The sequence below is a fragment of the Ambystoma mexicanum genome, chromosome 6q, assembly GCF_040938575.1.
Source record: "Ambystoma mexicanum isolate Mex_15411 chromosome 6q, UKY_AmexF1_1, whole genome shotgun sequence".
Taxonomy (NCBI): domain Eukaryota; kingdom Metazoa; phylum Chordata; class Amphibia; order Caudata; family Ambystomatidae; genus Ambystoma; species Ambystoma mexicanum.
Window position 1 is genome coordinate 403345944 of NC_090937.1, and position 20338 is coordinate 403366281.

The window sequence follows — 20338 nt, forward strand, 5'->3', positions numbered from 1 at the left end:
CAAAGAAGATTACTCAAGAGGAAGAGTTTACACCTTTGCACGCCGATTTGTAAGTTTGAGGAAAAATATAGCTAATCAAAGTATTGAGGGCAAAGAAACAACCCAGTCTCGAGTGAAGTAGCAACAACCTCAGATTCAGAAGCATCAACCAGCACCAACGAAAATCCACCCAAGAAAATCAATTTTTTAGAAGAGATGAGGATGCTCGGTCTAGATGGAAGAAAAAAACCCACCAAAAATATGGGCAAAGGACGGGGCAAATTTCAAGGGTCAGGAGCAAGAAGAAAACAAGGAGGGGACAAGGGCACAAGCAGCTCAGAGTCAGAGCAAGGTATAAGAACACGCTGTGGGAGGAAGAAGACATAATAGAACCCAGCAACTCTGACAGAAGCATCATCAATTTGTCAAAGTACGCACTCAATCAGGATCAAATAAAAGTTCTTCAATATGGATTTAATTTTTGTCCCACAGCAGGTTACGACCACATGGAAACCAGAATAGATTTCTTCAAATACATGAGAAAAATTTGTTTGAAGAAATTTTTCATTTTGAATCCACCTAAAATGAAACCCAAATCAAATTCATCTAATTGGAATTCACGGATTCGTCAACCGATATAGGCATTGACATCACCCCAGAAATGCTAAACATCGAGACTGATTGGCCTATTGAGAGCACTCTAAAAGCCAAATCAAAATGTAATCCCATGTTTTAGCCAGGTGGCAAAATTGAAGCATTTCAGGACTTGGTAATTCACGACCTGAAGAAAGCTAGATCACATAAAAACAATATGAAGCCAAATTTCTCATTGAAAGAAAGAAAAATTCTCAAAGAACTGCAAGAAATTGACCATGTAATCATAAAAGCCTCAGACAAAGGAAGTAACATTGTAATTCTCGACCGAGAAGACTATGTGAAGGAAGCACAACGCCAACTTGGCTACGAACTTTGCTATGAAAAGCTTGAAGATAATCCATTGGAATCCATTAAAACGAAAGTTGAGTGTTTTCTGCACAAATGGCAGGAATTTAATATCCTTGATGATGACGACTGGAAATATCTTTTCAATAAAACCCCCATCATCCCAACAATTTACTTCTTGCCAAAGATACATAAAAACCCTATTTGCCCCCCTGGAAGACCCATTGTCACCCTAAACGGTGCTTCATTAGAAAATATGTCTAAGTACGTTGATCAAACCTTACTACCTTTAGTTTTAACGTTACCTTCTTACCTACGTGACACGAAAGACTTCCTCAGTAGAATTGAAGGTATCACTTGGGAAAGAAATTTCATGTTTGCCACACTAGACGTAGTATCCTTGTATACGTCAATCCAACATAACGATGGTAAAAAAGCATGTAAATACTTTTTGGATAGCAGATCGCTAAACTATTTGAGCCATGGAGAAATGGTTATGGAAATGGTAGATCTATGCTTGACCAACAACGTATTTCTCTTTGATAACGTTTACTACAACCAATTACGAGGTACGGCAATGGGCACAAGCTTTGCGCCATCTTATGCAAACCTTACCATGGCATGGTGGGAAAAATTCATTGTCTGGACTGATGCCAACAGTAAATACACAGACCAAGTTGTCCTCTGGTTACGGTATATTGACGATCTGTTTGTCCTATGGAATGGTGAAGAACAAGATTGGCTAGATTTTGTGTCTATATTGAATGTTAACAACTTAAATCTCAAATTCACTGAGACCCACAGCCAAGAATCATTAATTTTCTTGGATGTCGTGGTAAAAACTGACAAAAAAGAAATCAGCACTGAACTTCACCGTAAACCTACAAGTTCGGACATGCCGTTATTTGCGACAAGCAATCATCCGACTCCGCTCAAATGGAGTATACCATATGGTGAGTTCATTAGAATTTGACGCAATTGTAGTAAACTGGATTGCTTTGATAGAGAGTGTAAAATTACAGCCCGGAATTTTAGAAAACAAAGATATCCTAAGGCTGTTATTGAAAGAGCTTATATCAAAGCTCGAAATTTAGATCGAGCAGTATTGCTCTCCACTAATTGAATTCCTGAACAACCATCTGAAACTGATGATGTAAGACTGATACTCACCTATGGCTCACACGCTAAAATAATAAGGCAAATACTACAAAAACATTGGCATGTCCTAAAAACCGATGAAGCTCTATCTCCTTTCATGGGAAAACGTGCTAATATAACCTACCGAAAGTCAATCTCCATCAAAGACACGTTAGTAACAAGCTTTATGGCACAGAAAAATGCAATGCAAGCCGAACTCACATGGTTGAGCAAGAGAAATACTGGTTTTCTGAAATGCACCAAATGTAAAGCCTGCCAATTTGCCCTTAACAAAACCAGTTATATACATCCGATACTGGGACATGATGTTGAAATTAAAACCAAAATCACATGCAACACCGAATTTGTGGTATATGTTTTAGTATGCTCATGCAATCTTTGGTATGCAGGCAGCACCATTGGCAAGCTGAAATTAAGGATCTTGCAGCACATGCGTGCCATAAAGAACGTAGATGCCTCATACCCTATGGCAGTACATTTTAGAGATCAACATCAGAGCAAGTTGGACAGTTTCAGATTTTTTGGTGTGTACCACATTAAACTCAATCCACGTAGTGGTAACCGGGAGCTAGCACTGCGACAGATGGAAACACGCTGCATTTTAGACTTCCAAACCAAAAAACCAGGAGGACACAACTTAGATGAAGAACTGTATACTTTCCTTGGGACATAGGGCACCCTTCCCATTTGAACTCTGACAAGTTTTTTGTAGCTCACCACTAATGGCAATACCTTAATTAATAATATTTTTGATACCTGAGCTCTTTTTAACATTTTCTAATATTTTGTAAATTGTATAAATCTTTTTGTGTGTATTGACTTTTTTAGTGAAAACTGCACAGCTTTTTTTATCCCTTCTCTCTCTATACTTTCCCTTTCGTTTAAAATCCGGCATGTATTTCCCCCAATTCTGGTTTTATTATAACCTATATCGCACACTGATTCACAGTGGCAATGGATGTTTACAGCACTATGCAATTTATTGAGAATATCTTCTGCTTGTACAATTAATGAGTTTATTTATAACTAAGCTATTGCCCGTATATGAGGAATAATGATGGCACTATGCACTTTATACATTTTTGGTTTTATTCAGAACCAATGTTTACAGCACTGTGCACTTTTATTCATCATGTTTCCTCTCTGTTTTCTTATATCTACGGACAATATGCTTAAAGAAAAAGGAGATCTCAAATTGAATTTGAAATAGCAGTATATTCATTTTATTGTTCATTAAGATGGGGAAATGTAGTTGGTTTGCCAGTAAGCGAGTTAATAAGGTATATTTATACCGAATACGCAGTATTTCTTGCTTTGACCACTAGCGTCACAACATTTCTGCTAACACCATTAACAAATACTGCCGGATTACCGAAAAAAATGTTATCTGGCATTTATATCCAACATAACGAGAATGATTTGAAATACACTCCAAAATGGCCGCCTGTAGTTACACAGGAGAGAATCTATATAGATTTGGGAAAAAGTCGATAGAGAAAAGGGACTAATTGTAGTGGGTAAAAACCATAGAGTTCGAAACTTTCTTCTCTGATTGTATTTAAACGCTGTGCAAATCACTCATTTTATATGTGATCAAGCAACGGGATCGTTGCGAAACGCGTCAGCTCTGTTATGCCCTTAATAAAACTGGATATGGCATAAGTAACCTTGTTGGCGAATGGTGGATTTATTTTGAAGATTATTTTGACATCCTGACTGCTTTGAGTGCCGTCCTTGTTGGAAAAGTGGAATTTTCTTTTCCTTTTGTTTTGAATATATATATATATATATATATATATATATATATATATATATATATATATATATATATATATATATATATATATATATATATTAACTGAAAAAAATAATTAAGTTAGGGTGCAGTTAAGTTGATCATATAATGCTATCTCCCCCCTAGTAACATTTTGTATGTCATTCTGAATCCATTCTCTTATCATATGTATGTGCTCATGGGCTTTTCAAAATGGAAAGCACAGAGTTAAGCTAGTCATGACTTCCCACATCTGCTGAATTCCAGGGGTGTTGCTGCGTTAAATCTGTTCAATTTAACTGCACCTTAACTAACTTTTTTCAGTGAATTTCAAGGGTTATGTTATACCATTGTTTTTGTTACTGGCCACTAGCCATGGCCACAGCCTTCAGCCGCGTCGACTGTACATGTTCCCCCAATATGTTTCTTTTAGACCCACTAGGTAACCACGACCTTTGGCCATGGCCGCTGTACATGTCTTTCAGGCCCACTAGCCAGTGCCTTTAACCCCTGCCCAGTGAACACAGCCTTTGGCTGTGCCCACTGTAGGCACTTCCCATATTGCACCATTAGGTTCCTTAAAGTAACCCAGTATCAATATCCTTCGGCCGCACCCATTACCCTACCTCACTGTAGCTGTTTTGGATTAATCACATTTTTTTAATACTCTATTTAAAAAAAAACCTTTTTCTCATAACGGTGGTCATATTGGACTTCAAATAACCTGTAAAAAGTGGGCAAAATCTCAAACTATTGCCTGCCCTCACAGGCACTCACCAAGTGCCCACTACTTTTGACATGCTCCCCTCACTCCCCTAAAGTCCTCTTTCCCTACCCAACCCTATCCCATTCTCCCAAACACACGTTGTTTTGGGTGAAGTGGTTTCAATCCCGATCCCATTTTCTTTTATTTTCTTTTATAACCGTGGCTATCCCGCCAATAACCGCAGCTATGAGAAAATGTTCAAGCTCTTATCTTGGCCACCTAACCCTCCCCCTTGACCCCTGATCAATTTCACGTGGTGCCCCCCCCCCACCTCTAGCCTGATGCCAATGTATTCTTTTTCCACCTCAAAAGGGAATTTTTTCTACTTTTAGTTTTCGGCTAGCCATGGTTATTCCTGTAATAACTGTGGTTATCTCTCACATGGAACCAACGAAAATGATGGATTTTTATTAAAAGTCTCTCTCCTGCAAAGCACCATGGGAAATATAGCTATAATTTTGGGAGATGGGGCACCCTCTTCTCCATGAAATATTTTAAAAACTACTGGATGGAGTAATTCTAGGCCCCTCCCAGAAATCGAGTCAACGTTTTGTGCCCAAGCTGTTTCATACCAGGCCCAAATCTGTCCAGCAGTTTTTGCTGTGCGCTGCGCAGACATTTTGACTTTTTCTTTATGGGAAAATTAATGGGGAGTAGGCCGAAACATGTTTCTTTTCATTCTTAATAACGTTTGCATTTATTAACGGATCTTTCCCAAAATGTTCCGTCTGGGGGGCCTGTGACAAACCTTTTGTTTGCAAAATTCCAGCCAAATGAGTTAAAAGTTATTAGCAGTTCTTTTTTTGGGTTTCCTATATAGCTGAACACTAAACTTAACTATAGTGTGCAACACCACACTATAATATATATAATATCTACTCACACACACACACACACACACATGACATCATCAGGGTGTCAATGCCCATTCATTTGGTGTACGAGGTCCTTCAGAAAAAGGTCAGTGGCAAGAAACAAGAAGACCATTTCCATGGAAACAATGCGCAGTGCTTGTTCTTTTTTCCCTCTCCTCTGGTCCCTTTTCAGACTTGACAGAGTGGCATAGCCTCCATTGTGCTGCAGCTTGTTTTCCTGGCACGGGTCCTCCAGTGCACTGTGTCCCAGGTTGCTTAGATCATCCCAGGCTGTGTTCAGAGCACAAGGGAGCCGATTGTTGCCCCCACATTGAGACATTTACATCACTGCATCGAACCCTCATTAGTAATTTGGAATGTGCCCTCTCTTCTCGATGGTGGCAGTAATTCACATGTTCAGTTGCTGCCCTGTATACAAGCTGCATGGATGGGAGGGAAGGCCAGCGGCAAAGCATATTTAAAATCAAATTCCAAGTGATTTGGAGAATATAACAAGATATCTTGTTTTTTAGCAGCATGCATTATGTGCAACTCATCACAATCTCGAGCGTATGCCTGATTGTACCTAGGCCTAGGGATTGCCAGGAAAGATAATATGTGTTATCATATGGCATCCCTGTTAAATAGCAGGTAAACTATGGACTGGACATACACACTTCATGAATGAGTAGTAGATAAAACTGCAAAACAAAATTTTATTTCGACTAAAAGTTCCTCAATATTGCTTATAAAATCTGACATTTAAAATGGGTTTACAAATGCAGTATGCCTTGAATCTAGGCAGATCAATGTGGAGATTTACTTTACAAACTGCTTTTCATTTGGAAACATCATGTAAACACAACTTTACAACTGAATCATGTTATGCAACTGTTTACAAGAAAAATACAGATTGTAAATATCAAGTGTATTAATGCTTGAGATTTCTGAGGAAGCTTGCATTAGGTTCAGGTGTAAACAAAGTAATAATTATAGCCACTAAAGGACAAACTGAGCCAAACCAACAGTTAGCAGCACTGGTCATTATCTTACGGCCATTCTGTGTGCTGGCTCTTCACAATCAAATATAAAGGTGCAAACTCAAGCCTATATATTGGAATTTCTGAAAGGTCAAACACCATTCCTTGTTGTTCACGGTGCAAGAATCAACAACTCTTCCATCAGCTCTGAGTTTGATCAACCTTGACTTTAGTTGCATGAGATTATTTAAAAGCAGTGTTACTGTCACAGTTCTCAAACATGCAGTTTAGATGGACTTGTATGCTGTGTGATGTCACAGGAGAAGGGTTGTTAGTCAAACGTCACGGAAATACTTGTGGGGACCGACCAACAGAACACAAAACTAATGATCTAGGGAGAGGACAGGCTTTATTCTTGCCAAGATGGGAAATAGGAGGTACTGGTGCTTTCACTATAAGGGAAAGTGTTGTTCTTCTCACTGAGCAATTAAGACACAGGTGGAGGAAAGCGATCAAGTGCCATGCATCTGGATTTTCCTATTTACTAGGTATACTGGTCTCCTTTCGGTGCTCTGTTAAAAACACATTGGTAAGGATGGAGCACACAGCACACTTCTTGAAGCACGCTCTCAGTGATGTAGCGCCCGTATTACTGTTACCGCCGCCTGCCATCCCGGTGCTACCGGGATATCACAGACGGAGGCCGTACGCCACATTCCCATTCCCATGGAGTTTCCTAGGACTCCATGGGATGGGAAACCTGAAAATCCTACAGGTAGGGCCTAAACTCCCGCAGGTCAGGACTGCCAGTAGATCTGTGGTCCCCACTGGCAGACTCAAAGTGATCCGGTCTGGAAAAGGTTCTGGTAACATTTTACCAGCTCCTTTATTTCCAGATCGGATCACTTATAATAAGGGCCATGGTCTCAAGGAAGTTAGCACGTATAGACCACTTGAAACACAGTCTCAAGTTAATAGCACCTAACTCCTTATTTGTAACCGGAAGGCTGCTGGATCATTTGCAATCTCTGAGGGATATAGTGACCAGCTCAGTTCTAGAAATTCCCAGGGCAAAGTGCCCTGCTCAATTCCAGGCATAGACTGCTCTGCCCACAGTCTATACAGGACAAGGGTCTGCAACATTTGGCTCTCGAGCTGCTTTGGACTACAACTACCATCAGACATAGCCAGGAAAGTCAATGGTGAGGGATCTTGGGAGTCATGGCCCACCCCTGATCTTGGGATATAATGCCCTGCATGCTCTGCCACAATTTCTGGGATGTAGTCCCCAGATTCATTTCACTGATACCGATATTTCAGCCAACTGTCTGGGTCCCCCTCTGAGCAAGGTGTGATCTCACATGTCTCTCGGGACACCTGGGCTCCTTGCCCTGTCTTCCACATTTGTTGGGGCACTCAGGTGTGTCCAGTCCATCAGCTCCTATTGATCTCTTATAGCTCTCAGCTTTCTCAGCTCTTTCAGACCTCTCAGCTTCCTTAGATCTCTCAGGTTGTGAATGCAAAAAGAAGATATCGAGGCTGAGTACCCCAAAAGGAAATACACCAAACGCGGGTTCAAAAGATACACAGATCTTTATTCTACAACTGAACAGTTTCAAAGGACAAAGCAACAGATAGCTATCAGGCCCTCAGTACAACACAGCGAATACCAGCCCTGTTTGGTGTGTTCAGTGAGTGGGACTGTACATCAGAATAGTCGCACCTTTTATACAATCCAAAGCATGATGTCCAACCCACTTGTAAGTTAATGAATCTCGGATCTGAGGTTCATGCCGAGTTCACTTCTAATTTATGCATCTATACATTTACGGATTATCCTTAATACCTTCTCCAACAAATTACAATAGCAACAGTATATTCTTGGATCTAACATAAGCCTTAGTACATATTTTAATTCAATGCAGTCCAACAAGTGTTCACGTTTAGTATTTACACAACATTGTGCTTAATATATGTCCATGGATTAGTATCGTTGGTACAGGCAATCCTCTATACACAGGTCAACGAAGGACAAGGTCTCAGTACATGACCCTAACATTTGGCCTGCGGGCAGTTTAAGCATTAACATGCATGCAGAGGTCAAGACGGCCGTTTTACGTTCAAAATGACACTGTCCACCATCTTAGAACACAGGGTGACTTTGGAGTGAGAATCAAAACGGCGGATGAACCTAAAATGGCGGCTAACACAGATCTAAGGTCAGGACCTTGCAACGCGGATTTCCTCGCCGAGCGACTTGGCCTAGGCCAATATATATATATAATCAAGAGGGTATAATACGATTTCCCGTTTGACAAGGTCTCTCAGCTTTATTAGCTTTCCCAGGTCTCTCAGCGTTATCAGGTTTGCTACCTCTTTTGGGCTTCTGAGATTAGTCAGCTCTCTCAGTTCTCTATGGCTTGCTTGTTAGTACTCCCAGCTCTCCTGGGCCTCTCAGAATTACTGGATCTTTAGAACTCTGTCCTTATCTCTCTGCCAGGTCTTCACAAGTACTACTCTTGGGCCTCCCGTCATCCTCCCTTGTGCCCCTGAAAAGTGCCCTGCACGTGGCTGCATGCCTCATCAAGGGTCTACGCAGATACGACCACATCACCCTGGCCCTCATCGATCTTCACTGGCTCCCACTGCATATATGAATCACCTTCAAGTCTTGCCGCATCATCCATACGACAGTGGCCCTCAAGTGACCCAGCTACCTTGCACAGAAACTCAGCATCTTCGGCGGACAGCGCACCACCAGAAGCCAGGACATGAGCAGACTTGAAATCCACGACTGCAGAAAGGAAAGGACCAGAAAACAAGTCTTCTCTGTCTACACTCCAAAACTATGGAATCTCCTCCCCGTCAGTATCAGACTCGCCCGACACTCCGACAATTCAGAAAAAAACTCAAGACCCACCTCTTCAAGGAGTCTTTCCTCCTGAACACCTAGACCATTATGTCACTCCACACGCCACCTGATTCACTAGGTGCCGCCCGCACCTCTCCTCCCCGCTACACAGTACAGATGTACCCCTCCTCTGTGCCCTACCCCGCTGTATATCTGTTTTGTTGTTACCACTGAAAAGCGCTCCATTATGCATCTGTAATATTGAATACCTATGTAAATCGCTCTGTTATGTATGTGTATTAGTGTATACCTCTGTAAAGCACTCTGTTGCTTCTCAAAGCTAGGTCTGCGCACAATAAATACAATAATAATAATATTTATAATAATAATAATAATAATGATAATAATTGGGTTAAGTTCCCTCTGCGTTTTTTGCCCATCTGTGTGGTAATCTTCCTTAGCATAGTTTTGGCTTGGTTCTGAACTTGGAAACTCTCTTTGAGACCCTCTGCTCAGTTTATATGATTGGTTGTGCCATTTGATCCACCTGTGTGTCTGGTGCATACATCCAAGCCTTGAAATTGCCTGCTAGCCATTTTGCGGTTGATACGAAACTCCACATGTGCTCGCAGTCTGGAAGCAGCTCCTCTGTTATGCTCTCTCGCTGACAATCTTTTACATGGCAGTCAAAATGGTGAGTGTTATCCTCCTTTTGATTTGCTAGCCAAGCAACTGCCGATCTGTAAGCAGACCACGAGTGAACGCTTTTTTTGGCAGGGAGTCCGTGGCAGGCAACTCCACTCTCACAAAAAGCAGCTGCTGTAGTTCCCGCCCATGTTTCTCCTGAGTTTCCTCTTCTCCTGAGCAGTTTGGGACATACTTGTTATCAAAATGAAACAGTGACGGAGCAGTTCAGGGGCTGGGGGTAAGGCAATTCCATTGAGTTTGTCTGGATTATGTAGAGGGGGATGTTAGCAATCCCATACCACCCATTACCAGCTCGGAGTTGCTCAATGAACTGGCCCAAATTCCCTCATAGACTGACTTTCCTGCCTCCAGAGCCCCCCTCAGATCTTGGGATGTCAACTAGGAACTGACTTCATCACATGCTATATAGGCCATACATATGTTGACATTTCTGTCTGGGTCCCTAAATGCGAAGAAATGCCATACATATGTCACTCCACCCATATATGGATGAAGATGTTATCTGAGCATGTGTGTGTGTGTATGCCCCCTCTTTCTTTTTACAAAACAATTGTACTGATCAAGTGCATTTATTACTTCTTTATTTTGTCTATTGGTTGAGTATTGACCCAGGACTTTCAATAGGTAAATATTTCCACTTTCATATTTTCAACATGATAAGTATAGGAAGAATGTGGACATAATCAAAAGACCCACTATATGCACAAAACAAAAAATAATGTGATACTTGATGCAACAATAAAACAGCACTAATCAACAAAATAGGTGAGAAAAAGATCAAGGGACCCCTCAATAAGGTCTATTGCGTAAAGCTATTGTTTTCCACTGTCTGGGGACACCACGACAATGCTTTATAGTAAATAAGGAAAACATACCTAATTATTTCTATAGATACAGATGGTGTTGCACACAGACTAGTTAATAAATCCAACCATATCTGATATATAAAATACATATTTTATTATCAGAAAATACTCAATTTATTACAGAATGTTGTGTATCTATACACTAACCTCACAACCCTAAAACCAGGTTATAATACATGATCACACAGCACATATACATGTAAAATACAAAAAAAACTGCACATTAGAGATTGAAAAAAACAACAGTTAACATAAAAAACATAGAAAATTCAATTTGTTGTGTTCTTATGTATGACCCAGCATGTTTCCGTCCAGAGACTCATTGATGTCTGACATTCATCAGGAGTAGCTCATCTCAAACCATAGTAGGCAACCGTCCACTAGAATCCTGGTGGGGATAGATCTTAGAAAGATCTCAATAGAAATCTTGAGCTCAAAGTGTTCCAAGGTTAAATCGCTGGAAAAATGCCAACTCAGACCACCGGTTTTCCATCAAATAGAATAACCCTATTAATGGGTATCAGGAGGACACACTCTTTGAAACCACCTAAACCGGTACATTTCAAATGCAGCGTGCCTTCTTAACACACACCCATCTTCTTATGGATAAAGTACCATATTTTCTTCTTTGTTTTTTGCCCATTCAATCGGTACACAGTCTAGAGTACTGTGCCGTCAACTAGAGTCCTACAACTTCTAACAGCCAACACAGCTGGAGAAACGCCGTAGTCCGCATTAAAGAGCACTCTGTGTAACAATAAAACAGCATACAGACAAATGGCTGAATGTACTTCCAAAATGAAATAAAGTACACACTGCACAATACATATAGCAAAATGCAGAAATCGTTTAAATAATTGAAAACTAGTTGGCAGGGACACTTTTTGCGCATGCCCATAATTGATCAAATATATGAGTGTGGAATACAGTAACACAAATGGAATGCCAAATCACTGTGGTTATTCCCTACCAAAATGCCACATCATTCAGAAATACAGAGAAATTAATATGACACCATGCACGCTGAATGCTTGCAGTTGACAATCACCTGGCATAACATTAGAATACCTTCCAGAACTGATCACAGTATTAGAGATACTGTGGTGTGTGTTACTGCTCACCCAGCCTCACCAATGGCTCACCAGATACGAGGTGAGACAGTGCGGGTAAAGGGGTGGTGTTGTTATGGAGATATTCCGACAACCATAGTCATATGGTCATCATTTGCATGCACCTTATTCAGCAGGTATCAATCATCCTGAATGATCTTTGTCAGAAAGAAATGGATGAGCAAGCTAGGAAGTTGGGCCACCAGCACAGCGCATAGGAAGTTGGGCCACCAGCACAGCGCATAGGAAGTTGGGCCACCAGCACAGCGCATAGGAAGTTGGGCCACCACCACAGCGCATAGGAAGTTGGGCCACCAGCACAGCGCATCAGCAAATGATCACTAATGTCTTGAATAGGGTGGATCGGATGCAGGGGTGGTGCAAATCAATTGGCAGTGTTACATAAAGACAAAGGTGTGGCTGTGCAGCCAGAAGTGAAATTAGGCGTCACAGCGAGATGAAGACAGGCACAAAGTCACACACGTTGAACACAGACGGTCACATCAGAAGTTGCAGTTAGGAGGAAGATTCTAAGACATATCTCCAATCAGCAATTTACTTGACCAGTGTCAAGTATGTCAGAGGCCATATTAGTGAAACAACGCAAAAACAAAAAACGTAGCACAGTCAATTTCACATTGATGTCTCAGGATAGGCACATCATAGCACGCCAGACATACCATGCACTCATTATGCAACTATTACATCTGTTTTGGAAGGGAATTCTCCAGGGACTGTGTTCAGTGTGTGATTTTCATCACACACCAATCTAATAAGTCTTTGGTCTCTCGAAAGTTCACTCTGCTCGCCTTGAGCATCTGTGGTTGAGCAGCCAGGGCACAAGCACGAGGTGGGCCACCAGAAAACAGCATAATACGTTATTTTGTTGAATGACTGCATTGTCGACCCTCAGATTAGCAAATTAGGGAATTTGTTATCTGCGTTGTAGATGTGTACAGAAAAGGTATTTAGAGAAACAGGTAAGTATTGAGAGTAGAATATGAAAACATATGCTTGAGTAGTTGTTAGTGAAGTGCGGGGTAAACCAGAGTTAATTGGAAATGCAGAGTTCAGTGTTCTCAGCCAAAAACTACAATTCTCGTGCACAGGATTTGCATGAAAGTTAGGAGTTAGTGAGATCAAAGCTAACCTTGGATTTCCTGTGGGGTTCCCACTGTCTATGTGATCATCCATTGTGCAAATGCAGCAACACAACCTTTCAGATTCTCTGGTTGCTTGCTACAGTGCAGGATCTCTCTGTCAATTTTCTTTGTTTAACAAACCGTGCTTACCCAAAGTGTTCAAAGGTAGCAGCAGCCATTGTTCAGATATTTATCAGTGCTAACATTCAACTGTGGTACTATTATGTGAAAAGGGTCTAGAAAGGCACTGATACCACAATAGCCAAGAGAGGCATTCTCGGCAGTCCCAATTGCTGGGGATGTGGTCTCTGGTTGCAGGATGAGAACGAGACAGACCTAAGTGATGCAGCACTAGCTGGATAATGCACCATCCGTGTGTAAACGATGTTGGCAACTTCCTGGAAAATTCCCCGTAGAACCAGAGGTTGCCAACGCTACTGAGTGTTTTCGGTCTCCTCATCCGATGTCCTCTGTTTCTAGTATATCAAGGCAGTTAGAGAAGTCTTGCGACTCAGCTGTCTAGTGAGGGCCAATGTCAGGTCTCCAACAGTCCTGTGGGCACGATAGGGACACCATGCAGCACCTGGGGATTGCTGTTCAGCTAGGTAGGAGCCCTGGTTTGATGATGTGCACCTTACAATGTGCTCACTCCCACACTACTAGCTGGTTTCATGCTTCTCTGCTATCTTTGTTCCAATGCTCCACCGCATCTCCCCTCTAACACGCCTACGCGGCTTCCCACTCCATTGCCCCTCCATCACAACAGACTGCGCCTGTAACATACGCTCCACCCTCTAAGCCCTCCAAGTTTCTGCTGCCCATCCCCTTTCCCACACTCCACGGTGGACTGCACCTGATATATGATATGATATGATATGGCATCTATAACGCGCCTATACACAAGTGTTTCAAGGCGCTACGAGGCAAGGGAGGGGAAAAGGGGAAAAGAGGGAAGACAAAGACAGCGATCCTACTAGGCCAGGTGACATTGAGATTGCGCAAGTGCAGGGGAGCGGGGAATGGGAAAAGTGCAGGGGGAAGGGGAGGGGCAGACAACAGGTGTCAAGTGCTAGTAGGGGCTGTAGGGATACTGAAACAGTCCCCGAGTGCAAAGGTCGCCCAGGAGGCAGTGCGGCGTGCGACTGGCAAGGAGGAGACCTCGACCCGAGATTAGGGGGTAGCCAGGTAACCAGTGCAGTATCAGATTCAGCAGGGAGATCAGAAGGGGAGAGGAGGAGAGAATGCAGAAGCAAAGAGGAAGGTCTTGAGGTGCTTCTGGAACGGAAGATGCATGCATGGTCCACCTTCTTTTGTTTCTCCCACATTCCTGCATCTGTTTCCTGCCATCTCGCAACAGTGGACCACTCCTGACATATGCGGTCTGCCTCCAAGGATTTCTCCTCACCCTCCAAGGTCCAGTACCACTCTTTCTCCCCACTAGGAATGTGTCTGAGTGAGCATTTGTAGCTGATACCACTCCTGGCATATGCAGCCACCATTTCCTGGCTCCCTCTTTGTTCCCACCTACCCTGAAGCCCTTCTCGTCTGTTACCGCCCCTCTGGCTGATAGACATTGCCATCTCCTACAGCTCATCGCCCAAAGTCCCTTCCAGTGACCTTTATCATATACAGTACCTGCTATGCATTTTTTTACATGCTGTCCTGCTGCTTGCAACAATTTCTGCCCTATGCCTCTCAGCGAATCCTGTCAGCCTGGTTGTTGTCATACTGGCCTCCCGGTTGAGGTGTTGGCCACTGGACTGCCCTAAGAGGTAATCCCTATACCTTCAGGGCCCTGTGAGGTGGAAACTGGCAAGGCAATTACACAAGCACTCGCTAAACTTCCTATAGTAGTCACAGTCCCACTAACTTGCTGCCTGCTCCTCAGATCACAGATTCACAGCCTGAGGGTTGCTTCTGCCACTCGCTCCTGCTTATTGGATGTTCCTGCAAAAAGTTCCAGCCCGCAGGTGAGCCTCACACCTCACCCTAACAACTTTGTGGTCATGCCTGGGGCCCTGCACTGTGCTGTTATTGATGGCTGTGCGAAGCATGGTTAGTCTGTTTATCACAGCCAGTACATGCCTAGATGAAATGTACGTGCATTGTCTCTGCTGATCCTGTGCTGCAGACATTTCATCTTATTGAACAAGCACTATCAAAGTACAGTACTTTTTCTTCCCATCGTACTGGGTGATGTGCACAATGTATCTGCCTGCCTTTGTGTTCCTACAGATAACTCAGATAGTAGTAAGATTACTCCATTATCAGTGGTAAAGAAAAATAATATGAGTCTGGTGTGTTTTCAAAGTGCATGGCCTGTTAAATGTTTCAAATTCATGTCTGTTCAATAATAAACATTCTCTGTGATCTTGTGCAGCCCAGTTCTCTATTACACGATGTTCATCCCTGAATCAGGCCACATCCAGTAGATATGGATACACCATCTATCCATGCCATTATCATAGTTTTTCCTCTAAGCAAAAGGTCAAATGATTGTAATCAATAAAAGCCAGTTCAATATGATTATTTGAAGTATTATTCATAGCCAGGGAAGGGCTCTCAGCAAATCAGGTGGCTGGAAAAGCGGGTGAGAATGCACTGTGTACTGGCCGCTTTTTCCGGCCAGCCAAGGCCCTTCACGGATGGTGCCATCTTTATTGTGGGGAGGAAACAGAGAGCCTCTCCCTCTTGCCTCCCCATAGCCACATCTCCCCCTATCACCCCCAAATACATCCCTCACCCTTTCCCCAAACCCTCTCCCTCCCTCCACACTTACCCGCTGGACCGGAGCTTTATGCTCCGGTCCTGGCGCTCCACCAGCCCCTGCCGTCGCCACTGCCATGTACGCGCATCTACGTAGGGGTGATTTCTTCGGTATTCTCTATTGAGAACAGAGGAATGATTAAACAGTGTATATTACAATATATTCCTGCGACAACTGATGGCCGTTTGTTTGGCTTTCTAGTAAAATAATCTATTGACTATTGTGGGTGCCAGGATCATATAAATGTCACTGCAGGAAGACATGACCCCGAAACCTGTGAAGCTTCCACATAGTGTATGCATGAAAGAGTATTCCAGTGGCGTCTGATTAATTTTTCAATTGGAGAAGTGTAAATCTTGTCCATTATTATGCATGTGTGACTGAAATCAGATCAACCTACCGATGCGTATTTGGGCGGAGGGGGATTCTCGCACAGAGATTAGATAAAATAATGGGTTGCAAATTCGGCATTTTACAGTACATATTGTTTGAAAAACACATCCATACAAATGACACTCTGTTTTGTTGGGTAACACATGACAATAATACAGTAGATGCCAGGTCAGAACCCGCACATTAGAGCCTTTTTAAATGCATTTTCGCCGTACCTTTGGCCACAATATATGTCAGTATTCTACTAGTGTAAGAAGACATTTGTATTCTTGCTATGCCCAATAACGCCAGTATTATCACTGTAAGAAAACATGTACTTGCTGGCTCTGCCAGTATTCCCTTTCAAGAACACACTCGTGTTTGCTGTACCCATAATGGCAGTAATGCCATGGTAATAAAACATACCCATACTGACTATGCCAATGTATGGTTAATATAAACATTCATGAACACACTCATGTTTGCGTTGCTCATGATGCCAGCATTAAATAATGCCATGCCACTTTAATAAACCTTGCCCTCCATGATTGTACCACTCTAATGTCAGTATAACCATGTGAAAGCACACTCATGCTTGCTTTGCTCATTATGCAAGAAATGACACCATCAGAAAATATGTCAATATTGTTAGCATACCCATGTAAAATCACACTCATACTTGTGTGCCCATCATACAAATAAGGCCACCATATGAAAGCATGTCTATTCTGCTTATATTATCATTATCACCTCTTTAAAAGTACAATTATACTTGGTTTGCAAGGTTGGCAAGTAATGCCACCATAAGCGAAAAATGTGTCCATATTAGCTGTGCGAAAAAAAAGCTAAAATCCCCACATCCAACACACCTCGCAAACATTCACAATTACATACCCTCCAAGATTCGCATGCACACATTCATTTACATTCACTATGTATTCACGCACACATACACCTTTGCACTGTTCATACATACTGTTCTTCCATTCATACTTGCCTCCATTAAAGCCCACAAAATCACATGCATGCACTCGCAGACACACACAACCCATGCATGCTGTTAAGGAACCAAACTACACCTCACTGAGGAGGTCCAACAATGCCGAAACATGTCTGGGGTTGCTTGTGTTTCTGTGTAGAGGGGACCTGGCTTAGCAGTTCGGAATGGGCTGCTACCATTGGTGGCAGTACCTGACTGATTTGCTTATGGCTGGACCCCTTTTGCAATGGCGGAGACGGGCTAAAAAACGGTGGTGTGGAAGGTTGCCCAGAGCAATCCCAGTGGTACAGATTAATTCAAAACCTTCCACCCATCACTTTTGTGGTCACACATGTCTCACTATGTGAGAGAGGGTATGCCCAGACGTGGGTCCCTTGCTCGCTGCGCCATAGGGAACCAAGCTGAACCTCATTGAGGAGGCCCATTGTGTTTCCGTGCAGAGGGGAAATGGCCTAGCAGTTCGGGCTGGGCTGCGACCATTGGTGGCAGTACCTGACTGATTTGCATATGGCTGGACCCCTTGTGCAATGGCACACACGGGTTAAAAAACAGTGGTGTGGAAAGTTTCCCAGAGCAATGCCAGTGGTACAGATTCATTCAAAACCTTCCACCCATCACTTTTGTGGTCAGAGTTTGTCTCACTATGTGAGAGAGGGTATGCCCAGATGTGGGTCTCTTGCTCGCTGCACCATAGGGAACCAAGCTGCACCTCACTGAGGAGGTCCAACAAGGCCGAAACATGTCTGGGGTTGCTTGTGTTTCCGTGCAGAGGGGACCTGGCCTAGCAGTTCGGGCTGGGCTGCTACCATTGGAGGCAGTACCTGACTGATTTGTATGTGGCTGGACCCCTTTTGCAATGGCGCCGACGGTCTGAAAAACGGTGGTGTGGAAAGTTGCCCAGAGCAATGCCAGTGGTACAGATTCATTCAAAACCTTCCACCCATCACTTTTGGGGTCACAGTTTGTCTCACTATGTGAGAGGGGGTATGCCCAGAAGTGGGTCCCTTACTCGCTGCGCCATAGGGAACCAAGCTGCACCTCACTGCGGAGGTCCAACAAGGCCGAAACATGTCTGGGGTTTCTTGTGTTTCCGTGCAGTGGGGACCTGGCCTAGCAGTTTGGGCTGGGCTGCTACCATTGGTGGCAGTACTTGACTAATTTGCATATGGCTGGACCCCTTTTGCAATGGCGGAGACGGGCTAAAAAACGGTGGTGTGGAAGGTTGCCCAGAGCATTACCAGTGGTACAGATTCATTCAAAACCTTCCACCCATCACTTTTGTGGTCACAGTTTGTCTCACTATGTGAGAGAGGGTATGCCCAGACGTGGGTCCTTTGCTTGCTGCGCCATAGGGAACCAAGCTGCACCTCACTGCGGAGGTCCAACAAGGCCGAAACATGTCTGGGGTTTCTTGTGTTTCCGTGCAGAGGGGACCTGGCCTAGAAGTTCAGGCTGGGCAGCTACCATTGGTGGCAGTACCTGACTGATTTGCATATGGCTGGACCCATTTTGAAATGGCGCAGACGGGCTAAAAAACGGTGGTGTGGAAGGTTGCCCAGAGCAATGCCAGTGGTACAGATTCATTCAAAACCTTCCACTCATCACTTTTGTGGTCACAAGGATTTCAATCAGGCACACACCCGGGTCTCGCTTAGCATGTAATGCACAAATGAAATACTTATTTATTATGTCTATAGGTTCAATATTCTGAGTGATATACCACTCATATCATCTCAAAATACCCCCCAGGTCACATCACAGTGGACCAGGAATCAGGCTGGTTGGTAAAGGAAAATATATATTTATTATTTCAAATTCAAGTCAAAAACACTATATATATTATTTATTATTTATTATATATTTATTATTATTATATATATATATATATATATATATATATATATATATATATATATATATATATATATATATATATATATATATATATATATTACACAGCCACGGTAGTGGCTGTGTAGTTATGGTTAAGTTGCTGTTTCCATAGGAAGAGCACTTTTTGGGCGGCTTATATCTTCGCTCCCCCTGGACGAATCCTCACCAAACTTGTTTTGCAAAATTTGGTGAGGATTCGTCCAGGGGGGGAAAAGTTATAGGGGGGGTCCCAAAACTTTTTTTTTTCCCATAGACTGAATGGGAAAAAACTTTGCGCACGGCTACAGCCCGAACCGTTGGACGGATTTACACCAAATTTGCGGCAGGAGCGGCGGCCTGGTCCCGAAAGCGTGCTTTTGCAAATTTGGTGTAAATCCGTCCAGTAGTTTTTAAAAAAATTACCAAAATGCAAGGCAAAAAAATTAGTGATATCTGTGTTCGCTTTGCGGACAGACTTCCCTGTTCGCTCCGCGGACAGCACCCCGATTGGCCCATGGCCTTGCGTCATGTCCGCGGACATGCGACGTGTTCGCTGATTGGACGGCGAGGGGTGTGGAGCGCATCAGATTTTCTGTGGCGACCGCCATCTTGTATTCGACGTCGACCGCGTACAGCGCGGTGAAACGTGGATAAAAAATTGTATTTAGTGCCGTGTGTTGGTGTGTAAGAGTGTTTGGGGAGGGTGGGGGAGTATGAGATAGGTTCAATGTTTTGTTTTTTTATGTGCTAGACGTTTTTGTTGCGTTCGATTTGTCCGCGGAGAACACGGCTGTTCTGACATTTTGTAAATAAACTAAATGGTGGGGTGTTTAGAGGACGGAGTATGTGTCATTTTTGTTCGCAAGGAAGGTAAAAATGAGCTATGAACACTCGCGGTGTACTTAATTGTTTGTAAATACACAAACTGGGGGTGTCCTCAGGACGCTGTCTGTATTGTAATCTGTCTAGTTGAATGTGTTCTAAGAACACTCGCGGTGTCCCGAAATGGTTGCAATTACACAAAATGGGGGTGTTCTGAGAACGTTGTTTGTATTGTTCGTTGTCAGGGTGAAAGTGTTTTAAGACCACTCCTTTTGTCCGCTAATAGTACAATTTCCTATGGGCGTCAACCGACTTTTTGTCCACTAAAGAAACGATAAATCCGGCTGGTGTGTGCCGAAATTATGTGATAATCCTA